Below are 10,194 nucleotides of genomic sequence, written 5' to 3'. Positions count from 1 at the left end.
CCTCACCGCACGCCGCCCTCCGGGAGACCGGGGATGCGGGAAGCTGCTCGACTCAGAGTCGCCCACCCCTTCGGGCTCTGCCGCTGCCCCGCGGAGGCGACATGGACGTGAACGAACGGGTGAGCGCGGCCGTGACCGGTAAAACCTTATTTGCAAACAAGTGGCCAGCAGGATGGGTCACGATGGACTTCCCAGCCTTGCACTCGCCGGGCCGCTGCCCAAAGCTGCCCCGTCTCCCCTGCAGAGTGCAAGGGAAAGGCCACACTTCCTTTTTTTTTTTTTTTTTTTAAGATTTCATTTATTTTTTTATGGGGAAGGGGTGGAGAGAGAGAGAGAGAGGGCACGAGCAGGGGAGCGGCAGCGGCAGAGGGAGCCGCAGGCTCCCCGCTGAGAAGAGAGCTGGGTCCTGGGACCCCAGGATCATGACCGGAGCTGAAGGCAGTCGCTTAACCAGGTGAGGCCCCCAGATGTCCCAGGAAAGGTCACAAATTTTTTTTTCCCAAAGATTTTATTTATTTATCCGACAGACAGAGATCACAAGCAGGCAGAGAGGCAGAGAGAGAGGGGGAAGCAGGCTCCGCGCCGAGCAGAGAGCCCGATGCGGGGCTCGATCCCAGGACCCCGAGATCATGACCTGAGCCAAAGGCAGAGGCTTCACCCACTGTGGCCCCCAGGCGCCCCGGGAAGGGTCACATTTCCAAACGCAGCGTAGGAAGCCGGATCGCTGCCTCGTCCCGGAAATCTGATTCAAGTGTAAGTGCCGCGTGGGCACGAGCGCGGGCGCCGGCGTCTCTGCAGGTGACCAGGCCACGCGCTCTACGTCTCCTCTTTTTCTTTTTTCCAGATAAAACCGGGGCTTGAAGAATTCACTGACTTCCTCACATCCTCCTGTGTTTTAGTGAGCAGAGCGGGGAGCGAAACACGAAGGCCCCGTTTGCCCTGTCCCGGGCCGTCCCTCCTCCTGGAGAACCCGGAGCCCCGTGCCGGCCGCCTAGGGCTCCCGCAGCAAACCGTGCGGGGCAGCGCGGCCGCGGAAGCCGAGTCGCTCACGGCCACGGGGCTGGAGCTCGGAGACCAGGGTGTCGGCGGGGACGGCTCACCTGCGGCCTCTCGCCTCGGCTTGGGGTTGAGGTGAGGTGGGATGAAGTGAGGGTGTGTAAGGTGGGGGGGCGGGGCCGGGCGGGTCAGGTGAAAGGGGGCGGGGTCAGGTGAGAGGGGGCGGGGCCGGGCGGGTCAGGTGAGAGGGGGCGGGGCTGGGTGGGTCAGGTGAGAGGGGGCGGGGTCAAGTGAGAGGGGGCGGGGTCAGGTGAGAGGGGGCGGGGCCGGGTGGGTCAGGTGAGAGGGGGCGGGGTCAGGTGAGAGCGGGCGGGGCCGGGTGGGGTCAGGTGAGAGGGGGCGGGGTCAGGTGAGAGGGGGCGGGGCCGGGTGGGTCAGGTGAGAGGGGGCGGGGTCAGGTGAGAGGGGGCGGGGCCGGGTGGGTCAGGTGAGAGGGGGCGGGGTCAGGTGAGACGAGGCGGGGTCAGGCGGCGTCAGGCGGGCGAGGTCCTGAGAGAGGCAGTGGACAGAGTGAAAGGCGCGCGGGGGCTTCCTCTCGGGGGACTGTGGCTGCGCCACCAGGCTGGAGCTGGGAGCTGCAGAAGCACCAGGGACACTCGGTGGTCCCAGCGCTCGAGAGCCCGGCCCGCACCCCGCAGGCGCACTGTGAGGCCATCAAGGACTCTGGGGACCATTTTCCCTCCGGGCGCCCCGCACGTGTGAAGCGGCCGCGGACAGGACAGGACAGGACAGGAGACGGAGCGGCCCCGGCCAAGGAGCAGGAGCGCATCCGCGTGGGCGATGACGCCGGAGCCGGCCGGGCCAGGAGTCGGGAGGCAGACGCGCTTGTGGACGGAGAAAAGGGAAGGTTTCCCACGGGATTCCCAGGAGACAGGCTCTCGTCACCTCGGGACAGCCCGGGGAGCCCGTGGGGAGGCCGTTGCCTGGGGGATCCTGAGGGAGGGCAGGGGCGGCCGCGAGGGGCGGTCAGGGAGCCGCGGGTGCCGCGGGCGGGGGGCGCCCGGTGGCCGAGGTCAGACGTCGGAGAGCAGGAGGCCGGGTCCACAACGCACGGCGACCCGCACACACGAAACACGCCCCGGCTGCCGGTCGAGCCTTCCGCTTTGGGGTCTCGCAAAAGTCACTCTTGCAAATACGTGATTCCGGGTTCTTCTGGGAAACGCAGCCGCGTGTTTCCATCCGTCCTGCCGCGAGGCCAGAGAACACCGGGACTTGGGGCTTCCCTTTCCATCCCAGTTTCATCACGAAAGGAAAGCGATGTAGTTGAAAGGGAACACGGGAGTGGAAGAAAAACAGAAAAGGAAGAAGAACAAAAAGGGGGAAAACCCAGCTTTTTCAAGTTTGCTTGAAATACTGAAGCGACTCGGGACAATCTCGCGCCGAGACAGTGACGCCCGTCAGGACCTTGCAGATGGGCCCGCGAGGGCAGCCGGTCCACAGCCCGCCGCGAGGAGGGCCGGACGCTGGCACGGGGCCCGTCTGGGCGCACCGTCTGCCTCGTCCACGACCGGTCTGGAGTCCGTTCTTACAAAGGCCTCCCGTGTCCGCTGCAGAGAACTGAGACAGGAGGGTCGGTCGCGAGGAGAGTACAGACCGTTCCCAGGACCTCGGCACCCGGGAGAGTGACCCTGAATGCCTTTCTGGCCCGGCCCGTCCAGGATTTTGTACGCGGTCTTCGGACGCATCGGCGCACAGTCTTCAGAAACACAATCGTGCGCGTGTGACCTCATGCCCTGTTTCCTCGCCCGATGTGTCACGGCGGCAGCTTGGTGCGCCAGGCACGGTTCCGAGAGCTTTCTGGGCACGCGGCAGCCCCGGCCCCCGAAGGGGCTGCGGCACAGAGAGGCTATGTGACTCGCCTGGGGTCCCACAGAACGAAGTGGTGGTCTGGCTCCAGCCTCTGAGGCGTGACCCTCTTCTCAGGTTGCTTCACAACATTTTAATGACTTCATAGTATTTCGTCATATCAAGATGCAATAATTTGTTGAAATATTTATTTCTCGCTTCAGATTTTTCCCTGTTATGAAGCACACTGCAACAAGCACCTTACAGTCTTCCAGCCGAGTTTTTGTCTACAAACCGTGTGATTTCCTCACACCTGCTGACCACCCAGTTCCAGCGGGAACCCCGCCCAACGCGCTCCGAGGGTTTGGAATATGTGCGGACAAGTGCTTCCCAGAGGGGGTTCCGATCCCACCCACCACGAGGGAAGATGCCCCCCACCCTCACAGACCCTCTTCCAAGACGGAAAAGGCAGCTCCCGGCACAGCCGGCAGCACATGCTGTTTCTGCTCTACATCCCCGGCCACGTGCGTGGCTGAGGACAGTGAGGATTTTCCTCGCGTCTTGGAGTGCTCGCCGGTGACACTGGCCAGTAATTAACGTCTCTGCGTCACCGAGGCTTTGACACACTCTCCTCTTCAGTGGTCCTGGTCCAGCCAAACTGTGAAGCTGGCGGAAACGCAGGACAAAATCGAGACGTTAGCTCTTTCCTTTTGAGAAATTACAGTTTATGACACGAGAATTGTTGAGCTCCCATGAAGGGCGCCCGGGTCTGGGAGCTCGTGCTACAGGCATCAGCACAGAAGGAAGGGCCGTGACCTCCTATGCGCTGGGCTCTCAAAGAGTTTTGCGGATGCACATGCACTGTGTGAAATGAGTTCTTGTGTGGGGTTGGGGTGGCCTCGCCCACCGGGGTGCCTCCCACGCCCGTGCCCGCGCGTCCCCGGTGTGGTGGACTGTCCCCGCGCCACCGGATGGGTCAGCCGCTCGGAGTAGCACGATACTCCCGGCCCCTTCAGGTGAGGGCCAGGGGTGGCTGGAGCTCGAGGAGCCAGGGGACGCCCTGATGAGTCTGGGCCGGGGGAGCCCCAGTGTCCTGCTGGGAGGACCGTGGGCAGCAGGTCCCCGAAGGCCGGGACTGCTCTCGGCACCTACCTGACCCGGGAGGGCGGGAGCGTCCTGACACACCCCCACCGGCCTCTCCTCCCGGGAGAGCAGGCGTCCATAGAGCTCAGCATCTCGGCAGCTCACTGCGCAACCCTATGGAAGAGAAGACTGTGCCTCTCTAGGAGCCCCTGTGGGCCTGGGCACTCTCCTGGTCAGCTCAGCTCAGGACGCAGTGCCCTGCAGTGAAGGCCAGCAGGAGACCAGGACCCAGAGCAGGTGACCCCAGGACACCTGTTGCAGGCTCTGGCTTCAGGACGGCCGTGCCGACCCCGTACCCGAGAGGCTGTTTCTTCTGCTGCACAAGAGAGACCACGGCAGGAGTCATGGGCCACAGTGAGGACTGGACGGGCGGCCCAGGCAGAGATGAACCTGGGACCTAGTGCTTAGGAAGGACTTCATAAGTGCCACACGGCAGGGCAATTGTAGGTGACCTATCGCTCATAAAACGAATGCAAATTCGGAACACAGAGGCAGGGGTTCTTAGAACTCAGGGTGTCTCCCCCAAGCAGAAAGCTCGTCCACTCCACGAGCAGGGTCTCTGCTCTGTGTGTTCAATCCCTGCTTGTTTGGGCCCAAATGTGACTGGAGGTGGCTGGTCAGTCTTTCTCTTCAGAAGACCAGCGGCTCCAGGGCTCAGCACTTGCGGAGGGAGCGTCTGCCGTCACCCAGGGAAGCCAGGGCGCAGACACTCGGTTGTCCAGGAATCAGTGACGTGTGTTGCCTGTTCTTGGAATCCAGGGAGCAGAAAGTCCCTAGTGGGTTCCCAGAACCTTCCTGCCCTCCTATCCCACTCGAGCAGGGAAGTTCCGGATTCTGTGGTGGAAATGATTCATCTGCTGGACCGAGGGCTCTAGACCCAGCTTCTCAATTGGAGAGCAGTGAGTGCTTGCACATCTGGGAAGCCTTAGGGTCCCAGCTCACTTGGCCAGGCTCTGTGTTTGGACACAGAACCACATTTCGGCTGAGCTCGTGATCCCAGGGGGACTGAGCATGTGTCTCTGGGCGGCGGGAGTTACCCGCTCCCCTGGCTTCGCAGGATCAAGACGCTCCTTACGCAATGAGTGTTTCCCACACTTGCCAGATTACCAGATTTCTGCTTAGAACAGCAGTGCAGGGGCTGCCTGGAGTCTCTGGGGCGGTGGGTCGGTGTGTGCCTGGGAACAGAAGCAGCCGTGCAACGAGCTTGTTCACAAATTCTCACTGTCAGGGCAGAATGGCCAGGGGCCAGGGCGACAGCAGGACCTTGAGGCCAGCCCCACCTCCTGGCCCGCCCATCACATGGCTGCACAGGCCACACTCCTCCAGGAAACTGACTCTGGCCTCTGACCCCAGACCCTCACCTTCCCCTTGCCCCCGGGACTCAGTTACTAGGCCACCCAGCCTGGTACTGGCGCATCCACGGGGTGTGGCCCTGTGGTGGACACCTGGGCTGGCAGCGGCCTCAAGGAGCTCTGTGTGACCAGGACTGCAGCTCGAAAGCTACTTCCCCGAGACAGGTCAGCATGTGCAAAAGCCCAGCATCTGTGAGTCTGAGCACTTAGTTCAGCCCTTGACTCTGTCCCAAGACCAAGATGACAGCAGCCGGTCCCTGTCCGCCTGTGGGCACAGCGCTCACTGCCAGGGCCCCTCAGAGCTGGCTCCCGGCTCAGGGGCCTGCTCCAGCTGCCGCCGGGTGTGCGGCTCCTGGAGCCCCCGGCCGTGGAGGGCAGCCGGTCCCTGCACTGGGGCAGCTTGGCAGGACAGGTGCTGAGAACATGGGGGGCGGGGGGCGAGGACTCAGGTATCAGAGGCTGAAGGGGCCTCAGGGTGACCGTGGGCAGGAGCCGGAGAACCGGGGACAGCAGGTGGTGTCTTACAGAGGTGGACCTCACGACCCAAAGTCTGAGATGACGGATTTGAATCCAAACCAACCGGAATCAATGGCTCCGCGAGTAAATAAAGGCCTGGGAGCAGCGCGTGCCCTCCGCCGTCTTCCTGCGGATGCTCTGCCCTGGGGAGTGAGCACGGCTCCTCCCCGACATGGCTGCTTCGCTACCTCCCGGCAAGGGGGTCGCTCTCGGTGGAGACCTGAGCCCTCCGCTGGGCAGTCAGGTTCCCTTGGAGGAGCAGGGCCCTTCTGGGTGCTCCGTCAGCAGACGGGCTGTGCCGTGGCCGGGAGGCAGCCTGGGGAGTGGGGTCCCACGTCCAGAACCGCACACCCACACGTGTCCTCTGTAGGGTAGACAGACACTCTGCGAGGGGCTCGGAGCGGCCCCAGCCCCGGCCCCGGCCACGGTGTGCACTGACGGGAGGCAGGGTGGCCTCACAGCACCAGGGAATGGGCCGCGGGCTCCTGTCGCGTGCGAGCGCGCTCTGGCTCAGCTTGGGCAGCAGGGCGGTACCCTAACCGTATTTGCACTGGGCTGTCCCTCAAATGAGTTTTCATCCCTGAGCGGAGCTGCCCAGCGGCACTGGGAGAGCACGAATGTGCGGGGACGAGGGAGTGAGGTCTTGCTCCAGATGAATGATCTGTAAAGACTATTTTTGGCCCAGAATCAGAGTCAGCTGCATTCAAAATCAGCCTGAGGCCTCTTTGTCTAAAACACACTTCACTGGTGTCCAAACCAACCAGGTCCAACGGACGAGTCTCTTATCGGGTCTTTCCACCGGAGGAGGGACCTCGCAGTGCCCGACGCAGCTTCTCAGGAAGCAGGACACCAACAGAAGCCGTCTGACCCAGGGGTCCCGGGACCCAGGTCTGTGCTGCACAGGGAGCCCGGAGCCAGCTCTCGGCAGAGGCAGGCAGGAGGGCACACACGCTTGCGGCGTCGCAGGCCTGGTCGGGGCTGCCCGGGGCCTCAAATGCACGTCCTGCGAGTGAGCGGTCAGAAGGGCAGATTGAGACGGTGGTTCCTCTCCTTACTCCTTCCACTCGAACACAGACACTAACGGGGTGGCTGCAGGCTTGAGGTCAGACAGCAGAAGCAGCAGTCCGGGGTGCGGCTGAGTAACCCCATCTGAGGTATCAAGATTTGGGCAGAGACCCCTGCCAGTTAGGACTCAAGGATGGTGTGAAAACACCAACTAATTTCACTCTGGATTAAAGGACCCTCAGACCGTCCACCTTCAATCTCAGAAGGGTTAAATGTGCCGTAGAACGTTTCTCTCGTTGGGTGTTGTCGTGTTCAGGGCTCATAAAGCAGATCAGACAACGTTCTTCCGAAGCTGACAATAGCGGCTCCTTCCCGTGCTCTCCGCCTGCGAGCTCTCGGCAGCCTGGGGGAACCTCGAAGTGTCCTGAACACACAGCCCTGGGCCAGGCCAGAGGCACTCATCCGCTTCTCCCCAGGAAGCAGCCTCCGTGTGTCCACCTGACATGGGTAATATCGAGGCCAGAGCCAATTCCAGTTACTGCCAGCAGCGCTGGGAGCCGGGCCTCAAGTGTGTCATTGCCGAGCCTGGTAAAGCTCACGGCCACGGCAGCAGCCACGGCGCCGCGCTCGGCATTTCTGTGTGGATAGAACGCAGACATGCACACCCACAGGCTTCCTTTCCCAGCACGCCGATCCCCTAGCCACAGCAACCACCGCAAACCTGGGGACATCAGGGGACACAGTATTCTCACCGTGCTGTGCAGGGGACGTCCTGACGCCCAGGGGCAGAGAAGTTATCCGCTGTGGCCAGTGGTCAGCCAGGATCCCCGAGAGAGGGAGGCGGGAAGACAAGCCCCGACTTGAGTTGTGACCACTTGTCCTTTGGACATGACCAGATGTGACCAGACGCTTAGCCTTGCTGTCCTCCTGTTTGCCCTGTGCAGGTGAGGGAGCGGGACACCGGGTGCTGTGGCTGAGACCGCAGAGACGTGAGCGTGTGAGGGGCACTGCACCACTCCGGTCGAGCCCAGACGCTGAACCTCTGATTTCACGCTGGGCACCGTGCAGAGCCCCACACCAGTAAGAGTGGAGGCTCACAGACGTTTCTAGGAGGTACAGGTCAGGAGCTATGGATAATCAGTTCTTTTCCCACGACCCAGCATGTACTCATCCTCCCTTTTTTGGGGAACCCATGGCGCCCTTTCTTACGCCCAAGTTCACACTTCCATGGAACACGGGACCTTCCGTCAGGCTGCACCTTCCGGCACGAAGCGGGACACACGGCATGGGTGTCCCTTCTGACCTTGGGCACACATGGACACCGTGTAGGTGAGTGTCCGCGAGGGTCCCCTCTGACCTCTGGAAGGGGTGAATTTCTGGCCGTGCTGCTTCTCTCCCGCCACGAGGGGGTTTGTCCTTAGCATCCGAGAGCAGGCGAGCCAGGGCCGTGCCATAGGCTGCGGGTTTTCCACCTGAACTATTTCAAAACTCTCGGTTCCATTTTCAAAATACACAGCTTAAAACCCGGAGCTGCGGTGAAGGGATGTGCTGAGTCCGAGCGGGAGAAACCGCACGTCAGCTGCTGCCACGACGCAGGACGGGGCCACCAGTGGACGAGCAGGGCCCACTGATTCCTTGCGCCAGGCCTGGTGGGTCTGGGGCCGCCCTTTCTCCACCGCTGCCGCCGCACAGCTGCCGGTCCCAGAGGCTGCTCGCCTGACAGGAATGGCATCTGGTTCCAAAACGGAACTTTCTTGCTGACTCTTTCCTCAAAAACATCCTCGCCCTGCGTCCATCACCATCCGTCCGTCACTGCCCGTCACCGCCTTCACCGCCACGGTCCCCAGGAGGGTCTAGGGGCCCCCCACCCACTTGCCCCCTGACGGCCCTGCCGGCCCCTGACCACACTTCTGCTCCGGCCTGAGAGGATCCAACCCAGGCCCCAGGTCTACCAACCCCTGTCCTGCTGGAGGCTCCCCCAACGGACACAGACTACAGGGCCTGATGTCTGGTGCTTCCACTGGCCTTCACCGTTCCCTGCTTAGGCGTCCACCACCACTCTGCACCGTCCAAATCCATGCCAGGGTCCTGGAGCAGCCCCTTGAGGCACAAGTACAGAATCCCTCTGTGTCCCCAGAGCGGGGTTCCTTGCTGGGACCCATGCACCCTGAGGTCCGGGCCTAGAGGCTGGGGGGCACACCCTTCCTATGACCTCACCCAGAGCCCAGGGCCCTGGCCAGTGACCTCTAGTAGCCGACCTCCCCCCCGGGGGGGGGGGCTTCTCCACTCTCAGGAGAGACCAGCCAGTCCCCCAAAAGTCCACATGGATCGCGTGGCTCTCCTAAGTAAAATGTTTGCCAGGTTCGTGATCACTTTCAGGGCAAAGCTCGGGTCAGAGGCCTCCGGACCCAGCTCTGGGGGGTCAGTGGTCCTTGGCTCTAGCCATCCCCACCCTCATGGCCCTGCCCGAGTGCCCTTTCCCTCGTGCCCTGCTGACGGCAGTGGCTGATTCTAGGAGTTTCCCTCTGCCCTGCGGGGGCCTGGCCTGGGCCCCGCACTGTGTTTTCTGTTGCCCTACCACCTCCAAGCAGCTGCCCCGGGTCACCTGCAGGCCCAGCCCCTCCGAATTCCTGGTCCCCAGGACAGCAGGTGTGAGTCAGGACAGTCTCTGGGCAGAGACACACATGCTGCCCACACATCTGAACCCACCGCAGGGACCACAAACCCGCACCTTTGCGCTTGTGTCTGCACTGCTGACGGAGGAAATGAGGTGTCAGACTGCTCCCCCCGCAAAACCATAGGGCATGCAGGCCCCAGAGCCCAGGCGTCTTCACGGACGGCGTCTCGCGGACCGACCTGTCTCATCACCCCCGTCCTCCCTCCACACCCTGGCCGTTGGAGCTTCCCTGCTGCCCGCGGCCCCGCGGAGGTGGGGACAGCCTCTGGACACACGCACGCTCCACGCTGCTTCCCTCCCGACTGCTTCCGTCTGCAGCAAGGAGTCGAGCCTGGTTCCTGATCACTTACGGCAAAGCTCATGTCCTGAGCTCTGCGTGAGGTCATAGGAAGGGTGTGCCCCCCAGCCTCCAGGCCCAGACCTCAGGGTGCATGGGTCCCGGCAAGGAACCCCGCTCTGGGGACACAGAGGGATTCTGCACTCGTGCCTCAAGGGGCTGCTGCAGCGTGTCCACATTTGCCGACGCAGGCGTGGCTGTGGGAAAGCTCGGGGGAAGCTGTGCTCCTTCCAAACGCACACCGGGTTTCCCGGGGTCGCACTTCTCTGGGTGATGGCCTGAGACAAGACCTGTCTTCCGTGCGCTCCGGGGGGGAGGAGAGA

At 62.6% G+C, this 10,194-nt stretch overlaps 1 long non-coding RNA gene across 1 annotated transcript; it reads left to right on the top strand.

The window, feature by feature from the left end:
• The first annotated feature begins 754 nt into the window (after positions 1–754).
• LOC131833332 (uncharacterized) lies at positions 755–8,936 on the top strand. Its single transcript, XR_009354384.1, has 3 exons — positions 755–1,131; positions 3,066–8,186; positions 8,374–8,936. It is a non-coding gene; the product is annotated as an uncharacterized LOC131833332 (long non-coding RNA).
• The last annotated feature ends 1,258 nt before the right edge of the window (positions 8,937–10,194 follow it).

Source organism: Mustela lutreola, chromosome 6 (genome assembly GCF_030435805.1).
Source record: "Mustela lutreola isolate mMusLut2 chromosome 6, mMusLut2.pri, whole genome shotgun sequence".
NCBI classification, from domain to species: domain Eukaryota; kingdom Metazoa; phylum Chordata; class Mammalia; order Carnivora; family Mustelidae; genus Mustela; species Mustela lutreola.
This window is presented reverse-complemented; position numbering and strand designations above follow the sequence as displayed.